Genomic DNA, 21,213 nt, shown 5'->3' with positions numbered 1-21,213 from the left:
CATTCAAGAAAAGTCACGCCTTGGGAGTTTTATTGAAGACTTAGTTGTTAGCTATCTGTCTAGTTTTGCATGGGAACGCAACTCAAGGGCAGAATAGAAACATTAACTTATGCTCTGCAATGCGGTCTCTTTAGGTTTTATCACCCAAATGACACCCCATTTAGTCGACTGGTTGATTGTTTAGTCAATTGTTTTGTCGATAGGCTGTTGGTCGACCAAGATCTCTTTAGTTGAGCAGGTGCAAATTGTTAGATCTTATTTTATTGGGCAAAAAAAAATACATCGGTATGATTTGCGCCTGTCTCTGTGGACTAATCCATTGCTGAGGCCACGGGGACGGCAGTCACTCGAAGACATGTGATACTGAAATTGTATATGGTTATTAAGCAAAAATAATCGTGCAACACTAATCAATCTAATATTATTTTATAACAAATGCGCTTTCTCCCGCTGTTGGATACGGTTGCAGTTTGTGGTTCTGTAACATAGTCTTCAGTATACCGTAGAATTGCTGCCTTTCCTTATGTTGCTAGGTGCATAATATCAAAGTTACCCAACATATTAGGATTGAAAACAATCGCAGCAGTAGCAGAGACGAGGAAACAGACCTTGCCTTAGCTTAATTGTCTAAGAAAATTCAGGAGATAGGAAACCAATTGAAATTAGGCTATTATTTATAGACCTAACTGTTAAATCATCCATATACAAGTGTATTCGGAAAGTACAACTTCCCCTTTTCCACATTTTGTTACGTTACAGCCTTATTCTAAAATGGATAAAACCTTTTCTCCTCATTAATCTACACACAATACCCCATAATGACAAAGTGAAAACAGTTTCTTAGAAAGGTTTGCAAATGTATTACAAAATAAAAACAAATACTTTTTATTAACATAAGTATTCAGGCCCTTTGCTATGCTACTCTAAATTGAGCTCACGTGCATCCTGTTTCCATTTATCATCCTTGATGTTTCTACAACTTGATTGGAGTCCACCTGTGGTAAATTCAATTGATTGGACATGATTTGGAAAGGCACACACCCATCTATATAAAAAAAAGTCCCACAGTTGACAGTGCATATCAGAGCAAAGGATTGTGTCAAGGCACAGATCTGGAAAGGGTACCAAAACATTTCTGCATTATTGATGGACACAGTGACCTTCATCATTCCTAAATGGAAGAAGTTTGAAACCACCAAGACTCTTCCTAGAGCTGGCCGACCGACCAAACTGAGCAATCGGGGAAGAAGGACCTTGGTCCTTGACCAAGAACCCGATGGTGACTGACAGAGCTCCAGAGTTCCTCTGTGGAGATGGGAGAACCATCCAGAAGGACAACCATCGCTGCAGCACTCCCCCAAATCAGGCCTTTTGTGGTAGAGTGGCCAGACAGAAGCAACTCCTTAGTAAAAGGAACGACAGCCCGCTTGGAGTTTACCAAAAGGCACCCAAAAGACTCTCAGACCATGAGAAACAAGATTCTCTGGTCTGAAGAAACCAAGATTGAACTCTTTGGCCTGAATGCCAAGCGTGACATCTGGTGGAAACCTGGCACCATCCCTACAGTGAAGAAGGGTGGTGGCAGCCTTATGCTGTGGGAATGTTGCTCAGTGGCAGAGACTGGGAGACCAGTCCGGATTGAGGAAAAGATGAACGGAGCAAAGTGCAGAGATCCTTGATGGAAACCTGTCCAGAGCGCTCAGGACCTTAGACTCGAGCGAAGGTTCACCTTCCAACAGCACAACGACCCTAAAAACACAGTCAAGACAACACAGGAGTTGTCTCCGAATGTCCTTGAGTGGCCCAGCCAGAGCCCGGACTTGAACCTGATCGAAGATCTCTGGAGACACCTGAAAATAGCTGTGCAGCGACGCTCCACATCCAACCTGACAGAGCTTGAGAGGAACTGCAGCAAAGAATGGGAGAAACTCCCCAAATACGGTCACACCCTAATCTGTGTCACCTGTCTTTGTGCTCATCTTCACCCTTATCCCCAGTGTATTTATACATGTTTTCTCTTTGTCCTGTTGCCAATTCGTTTTCCCATGCTCCTGTCTTTCTCTAGTTCCTGTTATCCCAGTTTTGACCATTCTGCCTGCCGTTCTGTACCTTTCGGACTCTCCATTGGATTACTGACCTCTGCCTGCCCTTGACCTGTCGTTGCCTGCCCCCATTTTGTAATTATCTTTGGGTACTTCGAAACTGTCTGCATCTGGGTCTTCTCCTGAGCCTTGACAGTACGAACTGGACATGACTGACCCAGCAGACTCGGACCAGCTCCGCAATGCCGTCTCCTCCCAAGGAGCCACCCTTGGAAGGCACAAGGAGTTGCTACATGGTCTTATGGAGGGGTTCCAGACCTTAGCCAAACGCCATGCCCGCAAGTTGAACACATTTCTGGAGCAATTACGCAGGTTGTCTGTCAGGCAGCCTACCACGACGGTAACCTCTCAGCCCCTAAGTAACCCGGCTGTTAGCAGCACGGCCACCCCGGTTTCCCGAGAACCCAACTTACCTTCTCTAGAAGGCGTCGCTGGAGAGTCTGGAACCTGTCGGGCATTTCTCGCTCAGTGTTCTCATCGAGCTGCAGCCCTCCTCCTCATCGGACCGCTCGAAGATACCGTACCTCATCACTGATGTCCGGGAATGCTCTCGCCTGGGCTACAGCTGTGTGGGAACAACAGTCAGCCGTATGCTTCAGTCTGGTGGAGCTCGTGGCAGAAGTGAAGAAGGTTTTTGATTCTCCATTGTCCGGGAGAGGCTGCCTGAAGTCACTCCATCTTCGGCAAGACTCCCACAGTGTGGGAGACTATGCAGTGGATTTCGCACGTTGGCAGCTGAGAGTGCCTGGAACCCGGAATCGATGTTTGACACGTTCCTGCACAGATTATCGGAGGAAGTGAAGGACAAGCTAGTAGCCCGGGAACTACCGACGGATCTCGACTAGCTCATTGCCTTGACCACCTGAATTGATGGAGGTCAAGAATATAGGTAAATGTGGAGGTCCAATTCCACCACGCCTCTGAGGCATCCCGGACATCCTCGACGTCTCCCTGACAGAGAGGACCCGAGTCTACCGGAGTTCCCCTGAGAGTCTCCGAAGTCTGACGATTCACCTTTTCCCGAGTTGACGCAACTAGGCAGCGCTTGGCTATCCCGAGCCAAACGTCTACAGCGGCTTCACATGAAGAGTTGCGTCTACTGGTAATTTCGTATCCTCCAGTCCACTGAAAGATCAGCCTCACCGGTAGGGGCGAGTACTCTGGTGGGCCATACGAAGAACTTTCCCTCTTAAAATCGATTTATAACATTTATGCGTTTTTCTGGATTTTTTTTGTTGTCATTCTGTCTCTCACTGTTCAAATAAACATACCATTAAAATTATAGAATGATAATCTCTTTGCCAGTGGGCAAACATACAAAATCAGTAGGGGATCAAATATATAAGGGGATCAATGTATATAAATATTAGGACGAGCAATGTCGGAGTGTCATTGACGAAAATACAGAAAAATACAGCATTTGAAAAGAGTAAAACAGTATGTAAACAAACTGACTAGTGTTTCATTATTAAAGCGACCAGTGATTCCATGTCTATGTACATAGGGCAGCAGCCTCTAAGCTGCAGGGTTGAGTAACCAGGTGGTAGCCATCTAGCAATGGCTATTTAACAGTCTGATGGCCTTGAGATTGAAAAACAGATTGTCTCTCGGTCCCAGTTTCGATGCACCTGTACTGACCTCACCTTCTGCATAATAGCAGGGGTCAACAGGCCGTTGCTCGGGTGGTTGAGGTCCTTGATGATCTTTTTGGCCTTCCTGTGAAATCTGGTGCTGTAGGTGTCCTGGAGGGCAGGCAGTGTGCCCTCGGCGATGCGTTGGGCAGACCGCACCACCCTCTGGAGAGCCCAGTGGTTGCGGACAGTGCAGTTACCAGGCGGTGATGCAACCTGACAGGATGCTCTCAATGGTGCTTCTGTAAAAGTTTGTGAGGGTCTTAGGGCTCCCGAGTAGCGTAAGTACAGTCTCTGGTTAGAATCTAGGCTGTATCACATCCGGCCGGGAAGTCCCATAGGGTGGCGCACAATTGGCCCACGGTCAATTGGCCCACGGTCAATTGGCCAACGGGTTTGGCCAGGGAAGACCGTCATTGTAAGTAAGAATTTGTTCTTCACCGACTTGCCTAGTTAAATAAAAGGTCAAAGATATATATATATATCTCAAATACATTTACAAAAAAAGCCACATTTCTTCAGCCTTCTTAGGTTGAAGAGGCACTGTTGCACCTTCTTCATCACACTGTCTGTGTGGGTGGACCATTTCAGTTAGTCAATGATGTGTAAGCCAAGGAACTTGAAGCTCTTCACCTTCTCCAGTAAGGCCCCGTCTATGTGGATAGGGGCGGGCTTCCTCTGCTGTCTCCTGAAGTCCATGATCAGCGTTTTCGTTTTCTTTACGTTGAGGGAGAAGTTATTGTCCTGGCACCACTCCGCCAAGGCCCTCACCTCCTTGTTGGTAATCAGGCCTGCTACCGTTGTGTCGTCTGCAAACTTGATTGAGTTGGAGGCGTGCGTGGCCACTCAGTCATGGGTGAAAAGGGAGTACAGGAGGGGCCTGAGCACGACCCATTGGGGGGCCCCTGTGTTGAGGATCATCGTAGTGGTGTTGTTTCCTACCTTCACCACCTGGGGCAGACATCTGAGGACGCGGCTGGGAATGCAGTCTGGGCCAGCAGCCTTGCGAGGATTAACACATTTAATGTCTTACTCACGTCAGCCACGGAGAACGGGAGCCCACAGTCCTTGGAAGCGGGCTTCGCCGGTGGCACTGTGTTATCCTCAAAGTGGGGGAAGGAGGTGTTTAGCTTGTCCGGGAGTAAAACGGTGCCCGTGACATGGCTGGTTTTCCCCTTTGTAATCCGTGATTGTCAGTAGACCCTCTCACATACGCCTTGTGTCTGAGCCGTTGAATTGCGATTCCACTTCGTCTCTGTACTGATATTTTGCCTGTTTGATTGCCTTACGGAGGGAATCACTACACTGTTTGTATTCAACCATATTCCCAATCACCTTGCCGTGGTTAAATGCGGAGGTTCGCACTTTCAGTTTTGCTGCCATCTATCCACGGTTTTTGGTTTGAGTAGGTTTTAATAGTCACAGTGGGAACAACATCCCCTAGACACTTCCTTATGAGCACAGTCACCGTGTCCAGGTATACGTCAATGTTATTCTCAGAGGCAAACATTCAGATTGGTCGAACCAACGTTGAATTGACCTTAGCACGAGTACTTCCTGTTTGAGTTTCTGCCTATAAGAAAGGAGGAGCAGAATGGATTTGTGATCGGATTTGCCGAATGGAGGGCGGGGGAGGGCCTTGTAGCCATCCTGCAAGGGAGAGTAACAATGTTCGAGAGTTTTTGAAGCGCGAGTACTACAGGCAATGTGTTGAGAGGACTTTGTTTAACCTCTTAAGTCGACCCTCTACTTTTTTGAACATTCTGTTAAAAATCGCGCAACATTTCAGCGCCCTGCTACTCATGCCAGGAATATAGTATATGCATTTGCTTAGTCTGTGTGGATAGAAAACACTCAGACGTTTATAAAACTGGTTAAATCACTGCTGTGGCTTTACCAGAACGGCATTTACATCGAAAAGCACAGGAAAAACTGATCACTGAAAATGGGAAAATATATCCATGCGCTACTTGAACCCATTGATAAAGGTGAACCACAATTAATTGACTGAGGTTGCAGTACCTACAGCTTCCACACGGTGTCTAAAGTCTTGTCATTTCCCTTCGAGTTTTTTCTTGGTCAAACACATGCAGGGCACCGTATCTCCTATGGTCTAGGACCGGATATTTTCGTTGAGTTTCTAGCCGGACATTTTTCCAGACGGACAGCTAATGATCTTTACATCGCCTCCTGATGAATTTTATCGCTTATTAACGTTTACTAATACCTAAAGTTGCATTACAAACGTATTTTTGAAGTGTTTTGTGAAAGTTTATCGTCAACTTTTTGAATTTTAAAAAATGACGTTACGTTTTGAAACAATGTTTTTTTCGTTTATCACACAGTCTACATATAACGATATCTAGGCTTTATATGGACCGATTTAATCGAAATAAAGACCCAAATAGTGTTTATGGGACATCTAGGAGTGCCAACAAAGAAGATGGTGAAAGGTAATGAATGTTTTCTATTTTATTGTGCGGTTTGTGTAACGCCGAAATGCTAATTATTTTGTTTACGTCCCCTGTGGGTCTTTTTGGGTGTTACATGCTATCAGATAATAGCTTCTCATGCTTTCGCCGAAAAGCATTTTAAAAATCTGACTTGTTGCCTGGATTCACAACGAGTGTAGCTTTAATTCGATACCCTGCATGTGTATTTTAATGAACTTTTGAGTTTTAACTAATACTATTAGCATTTAGCGTAGCGCATTTGCATTTCCAGAGCTCTAGTTGGGACGCAAGCGTCCCGAGTAGAAGCAACAGGTTAAAATCCCCTGCTACAATGAATGCAGCCTCAGGATATGTAGTTTCCAGATTGCCAAGTCCAGTGTCGTTCCTTGAGGGCCGTCATGGTATCGGCTTGAGGGGGAATATACACAGCTGTGACTACAACCGAAATATAATTATCTTGGGAGGTAATACTGTCAGCATTTGATTGTGAGGTATTCTAGGTTGGGTGAACAAAAGGACTTGAGTTCCTGTACGTTATCACAATCCCACCATGAGTAGTTAATCGTGGAACATACACAACTGACTTTCTTCTTCCCTTCTTTATTCCTGTCTGCGCGATGTACTGAGAACCTAGCTGGCTGTATAAACAGGGACAGTATATCCGGAGAGAGCCATGAAACAGAGTATGTTACAGTCCCTGATCTCTCTCTGGAAGGGGATTCTCGCCTTGAGCTCATCTACTTTATGGTCCAGGGACTGAACATAAGCGAGTAATGTACTCGGAAGTGGTGGATGATGTGTACGCCTCCAGAGTCAGACTAGAAGTCCACTCGGAATACCTCCTCTCCACAGCCGTCATCGTCTTGGAGCAGCCTCTGGGTTAAGTTAAATTGCCCTGGGGGGGTAAAAAACCAAAGATCTCATTCGGGGAAAGTCGTATTTCTTGTAGTAATGCTATTGAGTTACCACCGCTCTGATATCCAAGAGTATTTTCTGACTATGTAATAACAAACACAAAAAAACAATCATGGCTAATAATCTAAGAAATAACAAAAAACTGAAGTAGTGCGATGTTGCTTAGGCGCTAGAAGCAAAGCTGCCATGTCTGACGGCTCCATCTTCTGATGTTGTCTTGCTCATAATAACCACACATGGTTAACGCAACAGAGTACCGCAAAAAAACTCAAATTGAAAAACCAGGAAACAAACTAAAGCGGCTACCTCTTAAAAACTGATCAGAAATTAAAATTACAATAATTATATTGGAGCAGTAGATATTCTAAATCAGCTACAATGACTAAGGACAAAATACCATATGGAAGTGTCAGATTTTCAAGATGGTCACCATGGAATAGCCTATTGCACATCGCAAATATTCAACCGAGACTTTGAACTTTTTAAATACCTGGTTTTCATACCCATTCTGCAAACCCATTCTTGCCTTAGCATTTACTGGTAGATATCACTTGGAACAGCTGTCCTACCCCTACCGGTGTTGGTCTTTGGTGAGCTGCTCCTTGCAACAACCAGCTGTTTGAGAGCCGAGCGCCCTCTCTGCCCAACAGATTACCTCAAACAAGGCTATGTGCGCAGCGCGTGTACACAATAATCAACATTAAAAAATTATAATCCCGCAGCTGGTAGTTTAATCAATTATATAGCCTTGATAAAAAAAATAGCATTATTACAATCTTTTTTTTTTCCACTGGCCCAAGTAGGCCACTGATGGAGATGCTCAACTGTCCAGCAGGCAGCCCTGTATGTCGAGCCCTGTAATGTCTTGATTGTATGTAACAGCTATGCAAATGAATGTAGTATGGAGTAAATCCATTTTAATTCAATCACTTTTTGACATCACCCTTTTGATTTTAATAAAACCATCCATACATATTTGCCCATTGTAGAAGTGCTCAGAAAGTGAATTTTTGGACCTCAATGCCAAAACATTCAAGAGATAAAAGGTGCTCAAAGTTGACCCTTTTTGCATACCCCACCATACGATTAGACATCCATGTCTTCATCACTGCAAAATATAAAAGGTTGAGACTTATTTAATTTAAAAGCTTACAAACAGGGTTGTCAAAGTATTTGATCATTTCTGGGGAAAAAATATTTTATCAAAATGCATGTCCTTTTAACCTTTAACATCAATTATCTAAAAAGCATTTAAAAAACATTTGCATACGTTGTAGTTTAGACCTTCCTACTTATATTTTTAGCAACAGATCATAGAAACGTTTTCACATAGACACCCGTTTGGTGCTGGAGGTGATAAATATTAGGTTGAAAAGTGGTGGAATTGCCCTTTGACGTACAGTGGGGCAAAAAGTATTTAGTCAGCCACCAATTGTGCAAGTTCTCCCACTTAAAAAGATGAGAGAGGCCTGTAATTTCCATCATAGGTACATTTCAACTATGACAGACAAAATGAGAGAGAAAAAAATCCAGAAAATTACATTGTAAGATTTTTAATTAATTTATTTGCAAATTATGGTGGAAAATAAGTATTTGGTCACCTACAAACAAGCAAGATTTCTGCCTCTCACAGACCTGTAACTTCTTTAAGAGGCTCCTCTGTCCTCCACTCGTTACCTGTATTAAATGCCACCTGTTTGAACTTGTTATCAGTATAAAAGACACCTGTCCACAACCTCAAACAGTTACACTCCAAACTCCACTATGGCCAAGACCAAAGAGCTGTCAAAGGACACCAGAAACGAAATTGTAGACCTGCACCAGGCTGGGAAGACAATCTGCAATAGGTAAGCAGCTTGGTTTGAAGAAATCAACTGTGGGAGCAATTATTAGGAAATGGAAGACATACAAGACCACTGATAATCTCCCTCGATCTGGGGCTCCACGCAAGATCTCACCCCGTGGGGTCAAAATTATCACAAGAACGGTGAGCAAAAATCCCAGAACCACACGGGGAGACCTAGTGAATGACCTGCAGAGAGCTGGGACCAAAGTGTAACAAAGCCTACCATCAGTAACACACTACGCCGCCAGGGACTCAAATCCTGCAGAGCCAGACGTGTCACCCTGCTTAAGCCAGTACATGTTCAGGCCCGTCTGAAGTGCTAGAGAGCATTTGGATGATCCAGAAGAAGATTGGGAGAATGTCATATGGTCAGATGAAACCAAAATATAACTTTTTGCATCCAAAGAACACCATACCTACTGTGGGGTGGAAACATCATGCTTTGGGGCTGTTTTTCTGCAAAGGGACCAGGACGACTGATCCGTGTAAAGGAAAGAATGAATGGGGCCATGTATCGTGAGATTGAGTGAAAACCTCCTTCCATCAGCAAGGGCATTGAATTTGAAACGGGTCTTTCAGCATGACAATGATCCCAAACACACCGCCCGGGCAATGAAGGAGTGGCTTCATAAAAAGCATTTCAAGGTCCTGGAGTGGCGCCTAGCCAGTCTCCAGATCTCAACCCCATAGAAAATCTTTGGAGGGAGTTGAAAGTCCGTGTTGCCCAGCAACAGCCCCAAAACATCACTGCTCTAGAGGAGATCTGCATGGAGGAATGGGCCAAAATACCAGCAAGTGTGAAAACCTTGAAGACTTAGAGAAAACATTTGACCTCTGTCATTGCCAACAAAGGGTATATAACAAAGTATTGAGATAAACTTTTGTTATTGACCAAATACTTATTTTTCACCATAATTTGCAAATAAATTCATTAAAAATCCTACAATGTGATATTCTGGATTTTCATAGTTGAAGTGTACCTATGATGAAAATTACAGGCCTCTCTCATCTTCTTAAGTGGGAGAACTTGTACAATTGGTGGCTGACTAAATACTTTTTTTGCCCCACTGTATGTGACTTGTAATCACGTCAATATCGCAATTTCAATCTGAATTTGATTAATCGTGCAGCCCTATAATCTAAGGTTGTGTTGTGCCCGCCATCCGTTGAGACCATATGCTCTTGAATACAGGGTGAGTGTCATGTTTTGGCTAACAAAAGTACTAACATTTGAAAAAAATGTACATTTCAACTGGTACCACAAAGTTTGTTGGAGGTCCACACATCAGAGAATGTTGACTTGAAAATGGGAATGTCGTTTTAAATTATAGTCAATCTTCCATAGAAAACCTATTGAAATCATAGAAATATAGGTAACTTAAATGGTCATGTCTATTCAATTAATATTTCTACTGGTGGACCAGCAGTTTGTGGTAATAACAAGTTGAATTCTTATATCCAATTGACATTTTAATGGTGTACCAGTGGTCTGAATAGATTGAATAACATTTCTTAGAATGGACCTATGATTAAAATGACACCCACCCTGTATTCAAGAGCATCTCAACCGATGGCAGGCACAACAGAAAAACCTGAATTTACGCGTTTTAGATAATTGTTGTTGAAGGTTTAAAAATGACCCCTTTTATTTTAATGATAACCTCAAATGCTTATTTTTTCTAGGGATGACGACATGGATGTCTCATTGTATGGTGGGGTATGCACCATACAATGAGCACCTTTAAATGCTAAAAATTGTGGCATTCAGGTCCAAAAAGTCACTTTCTGACCACTTCTTCTATGGGCAAACACATACGGAAAGTTGTTTAAATCAAAAGGGATGCTGTCAAAAGGAATTGAATTCACCTTATGGTTTCATGGATTCACCTTAATATGCTCCTGAACTATGGCACATTTTTGGGCTAAAAGATCCAAGTCACAGAATCTGCAGTTTAAGAAGTAGGCCTATATAATCCAAGGTTGATCTAAAGGTTTAGCCTACATTCTTTGACTAAACTGAAGAATAAATGCCTACTCTGGATTGGTCTAATCTGAGTCTGTTAAACCAGCCCTCAATAGAATAGTGTAAAGCTAACTCCTTTCAGATAATCTCTTCAGTTTGCACAAAATGTCTGGAAACAATAAAATGCTGCAAATGGACAAAAATATGCAGGTCCGATGCATGACCAATAAGGTTTGAGGAAACCACACCTTTTAAATTATGAGACATAAATTTAAGGAATGCTTATAACAAGAGAAAAGTGTGTGAAGGGTGTGGTGAAGAGGCGACTATTTTCAAGAGTGAGGAGGTGGGTAAAATGCTCTTGGAACCTCTTCAGACTTAGTACAATGTTTGTAAAAAATACAATTGGCTACACATATTACTCAAATGCAAACTTTCTATGTCTTAACCTCTACCTCCAGAGGTAGCGCACAAACTCGCCCGACAGTTGCCCCCTTGAAGCAGGGCAATGTAAACAGAACTGTTTCACTGAGCCAACACTCAGTCTAAATGGTAACAGCAGAGCAATATTTTTGAAACTGCTGAAATGTACAGACATTTTCCTAATATGAGACTTGTTTTATTGAGTTTTACCTGAAATTGCAGGAACAGACAGTTACATTATTTGTCGCAGCAGCCACCAGCTGCACTGAGCCACAAAACTATCAAAGCCCATCCAACACCAATTGATTCATTTGTATGTAGATCATTCAAATAGGATGTTTTTTCATTTGTAACATTGTGTGATGATTTCAGGGGTGGCGCCATAGGTCCCAGAGTGGTGGGAGGAAATGTTTGTTTTTTTACAACCCAGTTTGTACTGATCTGGTGAATGAATTACATTTTATTTTCGTGTCAAATTGCCTATTGGCAACCCATCTCTTATGGGATTAATTCACACAAACATTACAATAATTCACTGTGGTAATTCTTCTTCCGGTGTTCTCCGCAGCACGCATCGCATAAAGAGTGAAAAAATGTAAAGGTACAAATCAATACATAATAGTAAATAAGGTTATCCAAACAATAATTATATCCCTAGAGCAGTAAAATAATATACATACAGTAAAAATTTAAAACAGAAGGCATTTGAACCCAGTAGCCTAATCTAACCAACTCCAGACACTAGTTGTAGTGTATGTCATAGTAATAAATCAGCTGTAAAAAGCAGTTTCATATGCGCTATGATGGGACCAGATTTGTTCTAATTAGGTCATATGGTAAAACAAATAATCTAGACAAACTCCTGGCTATAGGGAGGATCGAAACATTAAAATCCTTTACATAGACAACTGTCACACCCTGATCTGTTTCACCAGTCTTTGTGCTCGTCTTCACCCTCCTCCAGGTGTCGCCCATCTTCCGCATTATCCCCATGTATTTATACCGGTCTTCTTTTCCTCCACGAGGACACTGCATGGCAGGCTGACCACCTGTTACATGAGTGCAGCAAGGAGCCAAGGTAAATTGCTAGCTAGCATTAAACTTACATTGTAAAAAACAATCAATCTTAAAATAATCACTAGTTAACTACACATGGCTGATGATATTACTAGATTATCTGGCTTGTCTTGCGCTGCATATAATCAATGTTAATTTATCATCGAATCACAGCCTACTTCGCCAAACGGGTGATGATTTAACGAGTGCATTCGCAAAAAAAAAAGCGCTGTGGTTGCACCAATGTACCTAACCATAAACATCACTGCCTTTCTTAAAATCAATACACAAGTTTTAAAAAATTAAACCTGCATATTTAGTTAATATTGCCTTGCTAACATGAATTTCATTTAACTCGGGAAATTGTCACTTCTCTTGCATTCTGTGCAAGCAGAGTCGGGGTATATGCAGCAGCTTGGGCCGCTTGACTCGTTGCAAACTGTGTGAAGACCATTTCTTCCTAACAAAGACTAATTCATTTGCCAGAATTTTACATTATTATGACATAACATTGAAGGTTGTGCAATGTAACAACAATATTTAGACTTAGGGTTGCCGCCCGTTCAATAAAATACGGAACAGTTCCGTATTTCACTGAAAGAATAAAAGTTTTGTTTTCGAAATAATCGTTTCCGGATTTGACCATATTAATGACCTAAGGCTCGTATTTCTGTGTGTTTATTATATTCTAATTAAGTCTATGATTTGATAGAGCAGTCTGACTGAGCGGTGGCAGGCAGCAGCAGGCTCGTAAGCATTCATTCAAACAGCACTTTCCTGCATTTGCAGCAGCTCTTCGCTGTGCTTCAAGCATTGTGCTGTTTATGACTTCAAGCCTATCAACTCCCGAGATTAGGCTGGCAATACTATAGTGCCTATAAGAACATCCAATAGTCAAAGGTATATGAAATACAAATGGTAGAGAGAGAATAGTCCTATAATTCCTATAATAACTACAACCTAAAACTTCTTAACTGGGAATATTGAAGACTCATGTTAAAAGGAACCACCAGCTTTCATATGTTCTGAGCAAGGAACTTTAAAGCTTTTTTTTTTATTTATTTTTTTACATTGCACATATTTCACTTTTACTTTCTTCCCCAACACTGTGTTTTTGCATTATTTAAAACAAATTGAACACGTTTCATTATTTATTTGAGACTAAATTGATTTTATTTATGTATTATATTAAGTTAAAATAAGTGTTCATTGAGTATTGTTGAAATAGTCTTCATTAAAAATATATATATAAACAAATAAATTAATGGCTGATTAACCTCTTACGTCCACCCGACAGGCAGGCGTCCCATCTAGACATCTGGAAATGCAAATGTGCTACGCTAAATGCTAATTACACTCGTTGTGAATCCAGCCAACAAGTCAGATTTTTAAAATGCTTTTCAGCAAAAGCACGAGAAGCTATTATCTGATAGCATGCAACACCCCAAAAGACCCGCAGGGGACGTAAACAAAATAATTAGCATAGTCGGCGCTACACAAAACGCAGAAATAAAATATAAAACATTCATTACCTTTGACGATCTTCTTTGTTGGCACTCCTAGATGTCCCATAAACATCACTATTGGGTATTTTTTTCGATTAAATCGGTCCATATATAGCCTAGATATCGATCTATGAAGACTGTGTGATCAAGGAAAAACAGCGTTTTATAACGCAACGTCATTTTTTTAATAAAAAAGTTGACGATAAACTTTCACAAAACACTTCGAAATACTTTTGTAAATGCAACTTTAGGTATTAGTAAACGTTAATAATCTATCAAATTGATCACGGGGCGATGTATATTCAATAACTCCACGTCTTGAAATAATGTCGGATATTTCAAGACCAAAACATCCTGTCGGAGACCGGAAGAAATGGGCTGTCTCTTGTTCGTTTGACCAAGAAACAAAGCCCAGGCAAATGACAAGACTGGTGACATCGTGTGGAAGCTGTAGGAATTGCAATCTCGGCTCCAGGTAATGTGGTTTCCATTCAACAATACATGCAAGTGGCGCATTGATATATTTTCCAATTTTCAGTGATCAGATTTTCCTGCGCTTTTCGATGAAACGCACGTTCTGTTATAGTCACAGCCGTGATTTAACCAGTTTTAGAAACGTCTGAGTGTTTTCTATCCACACATACTAATCATATGCATATACTATATTCCTGGCATGAGTAGCAAGACGCTGAAATGTTGCGCGATTTTTAACAGATTGTTCGAAAAAGTAGGGGGTAGGATTAACAGGTTAATCGGTATCTTTTTTTGGTCCTCCAATAAATCAGTATTTGCTTTGAAAAATCATAATCGGTCGACCTCTAGTTCTGATAGTACGAACTAACCATGACTGACCAAGCAGACTCAGACCAGTTCCATAATGCTGTCTCCCTGCAAGGAGCCACCATTGGAAAACATGAGGAGCTACTGCAATGTCTTTAGAGGGACTCCATACCCTGGCAGAACACCATGACCAGGCTTTCGATACATTGCTGGAGCAATTCCAATTCCCTACTGGGCAGCGGGTCACACCAGTAATCTCCCAGCCTACCCCAGTGTCATAAAAACCCCGCTTACCTCCTCCGAAGCGCTACGCTGGAGAATATGGAACCTGCCGGGCTTCTCTCGCCCAGTGCTCCCTCGCCTTCGAGCTGCAGCCTTTTTCATTCCCCTCAGACTGCTCAAGGATAGAGTACATCATAACACTGACGTCCGGGAGGGCACTCGCCGGGGATACGGCGGTGTGGGAGCAAGAGTCCGCCGTCTGCCTCAGTCTTGAGGAGTTTGTGACGGATGTTCGGAAGGTGTTCGATTCTCTGTTGTCCGGGAGAGAGAGGCTGCTCCAGCTATGTCAAAAATCCCGTAGTGTGGCAGACTATACAGTGGATTTTAGCACATTGGTGGCTGAGAGTGCCTGGAACCCGGAAGCATTGTTCGAAATGTTCCTTCACGGATTATCGAAGGTGATCAAAGACGAGCTCGCAGCCCGGGAGCTGCCCACGGACTTTGACTCCCTCATAGCCTTGACCATGCGTATTGATGGGTGGCTTAGAGAATGTAGCAGGGAGTCTGTGCCCTGTCGCGAGTGTCAGGGAACCACAGCGAGGCAATCCAATTTATGTTGATTAAGTCTCTTCAGGTTTCTGTGGTAAAGGGGATTCCCTTGGCTCCAGCAATACAATCCCCTCAAAGACTGAACCCCTCCGCCATAACCGCGGAGTACCAGGAACTGGATACTGGAAGGGGACGAGTGGAAGACTACCTCCAACACAGCCAGCAGCCACTACAAATACCTGGTTGTGCCATTTGAACATGTTGAACCGGTTAATTTGTCTACCTCGATAACATCCTAGTTTCTCCCACTCAGCCAAAAAACACGTGCTCCACGTCCAACAGGCCCTCCACAGCCTCCTGGAGAACCAGCTTTTAGTAAAAGCAGAGTGGGGGCTGTCCTGTCCCAGCGTTCTGCCATGGACCTCAAATTACATGCCTGCGCCTCCTCCCATCGGCTCAACGCCATGGAGAGGAACTACGATGTGGGGAATCGTGAGCTTCTCACGGTGAAGATGGCGTTGGAGGAGTGGAGACACTGGTTGGAGGGGGCGGGAACATCCGTTCATTGTGTGGACGGGCCACAAGAACCTGGAATATCTTCGCACCGCCAAGTGGCTCAATTTCAGGCAAGCTATGTGGGCCCTGCTTTTCACCCGGTTTAACTTCTCACCTCGTCACCATCCTTCCCACCTCGTCACCATCCTTCCCACCTCGTGTCTGGCGACAGCACTCAGCTTGGGAATAGAGAAGCAGGTCAGTGAGACGCAGTGTTCCCAGTGGGGCGGTTCGGCTGGGAAACATCTGGCCCAGATAACCAGATGTTTGTACATGACGCTGTCCGCTCCTAGGTCCTGGAGTGGGCCCACTCCTTCAGGCTGCCAACAGGCTCTCGCATTTCGAGTGTTCCCTGGAGTATCAGCCCCCACTCTTCCCGGAGCAAGAGGTCGGCATACCCTCGGCCCAGATGTTTGTCCTCCGCTGTTGTCATACCTGGAAGAGAGCCCGGTTGGCTCTTCTCAAGACCATCTCCAGGTATCGACGACAAGCAAACCGCTACCGGACCCCGGGATAGTCTCGGGCAGAGGGTTTTGGCTGTCCACTCATGACCTGCCCATCTGAGTGGAGTCCCACAAACTTTCCCTATTTTAAAAATCTGACCTTTCCCCATCTCCAAGATCATTAGTCCCTCTGCTGTTCAGCATCTGTTGCACCGTACCATCCCACTTTTCATGTGTCACAGATTAATCTCACAGCCCTTTGTCTCCTGTAACGTAGCACCCGAAGTTTTAATATAAACCAAATTTGATCTTATTCTCCAAGAACACAAATAAAATGGGAATATTTGATTCTATAAATACAAAGCTTAGGCTATAAAAACATGACGTTTCTTTCCCCTTGGTCCAGATGAGATCAGAGTGCATAGACTTCTCTAGGCTACCTGTAGCTGTGGTCGATATCAGTAGGCTACAGTTGATCAGACTGAAGCACAGAGTAATTGTGCACCTTCACAAATCATTAAGCATTTATTTTGTGTGGCAGGTATGGGCTTACACATAAAACAGCTCATTGCAACTCCACAGTGAATTCACTTACACCCCTGTTTGCATGATATTGATAAAAAATGTCTGATTTGTTGTAATGTTGTAAGGTAGGCCTACTGTACTTTTATATTTGTATAAGAGAGGGTTAATTGTTGTTTTTTTAAAGCTAACGTGACTTGATGAACACATGCCATTTGTCTTGCAGCTAAAATGTAAAGAGTGTAGACTACAGAGGAGAAAATATACCTTTTAAATTGTCTGCACCTGCTTGTGAATTGTTGCATTATTCAAGAGTGCAATGTGGTTTGGTTACCTTATTCAATAGTGTAATATGTTTTAGAAGAGAAGTTTGTGGTTTACTGGCTTGGCTAACTGTGATATTTACAGTCAATTTGAGTTATGGACCAAGAATGTCACGTTGCCAACCACAAAGGAAGGCAAGGCAAGGAAGGAATGAGAATTGCTTCTCCACTCTTCAGAATCTCCTTCATATCTCATAGAGGGAATAGGGCCATGTGGGGGAAAGAAAGGGGTGAGTAGCCTATTGAGTAACTTGAAAGAAATCAGGCCTAGCATGTGTAAAGTTCTTAGATAGGGTGAATGTTGGAAAATTAGGCTATGTATTTATGAGGGAGGAATAAATAAGCAAAGAACTTGAGAGTTAACTAATAGAATAACAGGAACAGTGACTAAATTGGGGAACAGTAGGGAAGGAGAGATCAAAGAGAACACAACGTTCCAGAGGGAGAAGAGAGGAAAAGCCAAACTGTACAAATCATCAGAGGGATGGATGGGAAGAGGACAAGAGTTGGAGGTGGGACAGAGGTGGGGCGGGGCTGGGGTGAATAAGGGTGAAATTCAACATATTAGTGTATGACTGTGTCCATTTCAAATAGAGGCAGTCCTTGCCATTTCAGTTTAGACGCTGGACTAAGGTAATGCGTGTGCCGTTTGAGTTTTCCAACTTTTCAATCTGGACTACTATGATGTCATTTTGTGATCTCAGACAGCAGTCTATTCCAAATCAATCTTATGCTAACCCCACAACACCACTAGCAGTCTTGTAACCTCTTCAGGTCTTGTTTCTGTTGTTTATCATATTTGAAAGAGGGTGCCCCCTTATGAAAAAAATATTGCAGTCAGAGCACAGTAAACTGAAGTACAATGCAATTTTTTTTACTGCAATAATTTTGCAGTATAACTGCGTCTAAAATACCACAGTCGACTGCTGTTACTGCACTTTTTTGTAAGGGCCAGCTTTACATGAAACAGGCTGCAAGCAAGACACTGTCTAGTATTCTTAAAGCCTGCATTTTCCCTTACAAAAAAGATTGCAGGTTTGAAACTGCAGTAACTGCAGCCGACTGTGGTATTTCTATTGCAGTAAAAAAATGTATATTGGACAGTATTTGCAGCATACTGCAGTTATACTGCACTCTGACTGCAATCTTTTTTTTGAAAGGGTTAATGTGCACAACGGTGTGTGTGTGTATTTTGAGTGAGTGAGAAAGATTATTCTGCTCTATCATGACAGTGGTTATGAAAAATGGCAGTGTCATGCACAATATTTGTATAATGTATGGGCGTGTATGTGTGCTCTATGACAGACAATGCACTCGGAATAAACCAGGCCTCAAATAAGAAAAACTGGATTAGCAACATTTGTATATTATTCCAACTATTGACAATACATTAATATCACTAAACAAGGTAGGCGCAAACATATGATCGACTACTATGCTGCGAGTGGCGACCAATTCTAATCGACCCAGTAGTTCAACCGGTTGGTTTAGCTACTGTAACGTTCTCGCAACAGCGATACAACATAACTATCCATCCAGCCTGCTACATTTCGCCCTATGCGACTGCCTGATAAATGTATTATCACAAAAACTGTGCAAAATTAACCCTGGTGGCCCATCGCGATAACAAGTCAGCTACTCTGCTTCTGTTCTGGTACGGATGACGTGAACAGCAGTGACAGCATCTCATGAGTAGCGGCCTAGTAGTATGCTACGAGTCTGACACACAACACATCATCACGGTCGACCGTGTATAACCACCAAACACAGTAGTAGACAGCGCAAATGGAAAAGGGATGCGGTGCAGCAGCAACTGTACCCGCGAATGACCTCTCCATCGTTATAACCCCTCTCCTTACCATTGAGCTAGCTGTTTCACTTTACACCACTACATTTCAGGGTACACTTGAAAACAAATGTCTGTTGATCAAATGTCGTACACCATGCAAATGTTTATAATAACATGGCACGTTGAAAAGCCAATTAATGATGGAAAAAGACACTTACAATTCCGTATGTCCGAAATGAACACCGCTAATCCGCGCATCCCATCTCCCTTCGACACAGCCGGCATTTTTGCTGGTTTCTGTCCTCACTCCGGCTTTTCCCGTAAAAAAATGAATTGTCGATGGTCAGCTATCAAACGTCAGCTGGCGTTTAGGTGTTACAGTGCAGGGTGTGTTAGCTTGTTTCCTAGCTAGTTAGCCAGCTAAACAACTTTTAACCGTTTATGTTCCTTGGCGTTTTACCAAAGATAGCAGGTTTGTAATAGCTTGCTAGCAATGTAGATTAGCTAGTTTGGATGACAGTGCCGTTGATCAATTCAGCAAACTAGCAGTATGGTTACTCCAAGTGTATCCGTGTTAACTAGCCGACGTTTCCGCTGGCTAGCAAATTCATTCAAACCTTCTCTTCGTTCACGACCAGATGACGGTTAAAGTACACGCAGTTGTAACTAACTACATCTACCCGCTAAATATATTAACGTTGTATATCCAGATATCAGAGAAAAAGCACAATGCCAAAAAAATGCCACTCAGTCTGATCTCTGACTCTGTCAGTGAGTCACGCACGCAAGCTAGCTAAACAGCTAACGTTAGCTGGCTAGCTAGCTATATCAAATCTTGGAAAACATCACCAGTTGACCGTGATCAGTCAGCATACCATCGTATTTCCACAATGTATCTATTCCAATAATGACGTATGTCCGATAGCTAAACGAAGGCAATTCGATGTCGTCAATAATTTATGTCAATTCACTACTCGGTAGCCTTGGACAAGGCTCGTGACAGCACAAGCAGCGCGACCACGAGACGTGTTCGTTTTGCGCAGACTCTGGCGCTTCTTTTTCCTTCGTCTTGTACTCACCAGTGTGTTGTGAACATCATTCGCGTAAGCAACAATAGCGGAATCCGCGGTTCGCCTTCAAAATAACAGTTCCCCATTGAAACTGACGCAAACAGATAGAAATTGTGTAATCATGCTACAATTGGACTAGATAATGCAAAACAAGGTGGGAATGTTGTTATATAACTTCAACAAAAGACAATTATTAGTTAATTTGACTCAAAAAAGTTTACACAAATATTAGCATCTTAGCTCTTAAACCACTGAAATGAGCAACATTAATCTCACCAGTTAGCCAGTATATTGAAAATTCATATTACACTGTGCAGCCTAACCTATGGATTGTACACCCACGAAATGGGGTATCACCATAGTGCCCTCTAAGCTCACCACAAAGCTCATGGCCCTGGGACTGAACTCCTCCCAAGAGGACTTCCTGACGGGCCGTCCCCAGGTGGTGAAGGTAGGCAACATTACCTCCACCACACTGATCCATAACACGGGACCCCACAAGGGTGCATCCTCAGTCCCCTCCAGTACTCCCTATATACCCACAACTGCATAGCCTCACAGTTCCAACTCCATCATCAAGTTCGCTGATGACATAATGTTAGTAGGCCTGAATACTACCAGTGACAAGGCAGCCTACAGAGAGAAGGTAGGCACTCTGACGGTGTGATGCCTGGCAAACAACATCTCACTCAACGTCAGCAAAACAAAGGAGCTGATTGTGGTCTTCAGAAGGAACCAAGCTGGGCACACCTCCATCCTCATCAATGAAGCAGCCTGGAGATGGTCAAAAACGTCAAGTTCCTCGACTTACAAATCTCAGAGGAACTGAAATGGTCAAACCAGAAGGACACCATGGTTAAGAAGGCGCGACAGTGTAGTCGCGCCTTATAGTATTGGCAGTATAGTAGCATAAACTGTGAGACTGGCCAATAGCTTCTACCCCTTTTTTTTAACTAGGCAAGTCAGTTAAGAACAAATTCTTATTTTCAATGACAGCCTAGGAACAGTGCGTTAACTGCCTATTCAGAGGCAGAACGACAGATTTGTACCGTGTTAGCTCAGGGGT

General features: G+C 43.0%; 1 pseudogene; it reads right to left on the bottom strand.

Annotated features, from left to right (window-relative positions):
- LOC115145227 (AP-2 complex subunit alpha-2-like) overlaps window positions 1-20,139 on the bottom strand; it is a 66,270-nt pseudogene extending 46,131 nt beyond the window's left edge.
- Window positions 20,140-21,213: the final 1,074 nt, after the last annotated feature.

Source organism: Oncorhynchus nerka, linkage group LG17 (assembly GCF_034236695.1).
Source record: "Oncorhynchus nerka isolate Pitt River linkage group LG17, Oner_Uvic_2.0, whole genome shotgun sequence".
NCBI lineage: Eukaryota > Metazoa > Chordata > Actinopteri > Salmoniformes > Salmonidae > Oncorhynchus > Oncorhynchus nerka.
Note: the sequence above shows the minus strand (reverse complement) of the source record. Positions and strands in the feature narration are given on the sequence as shown.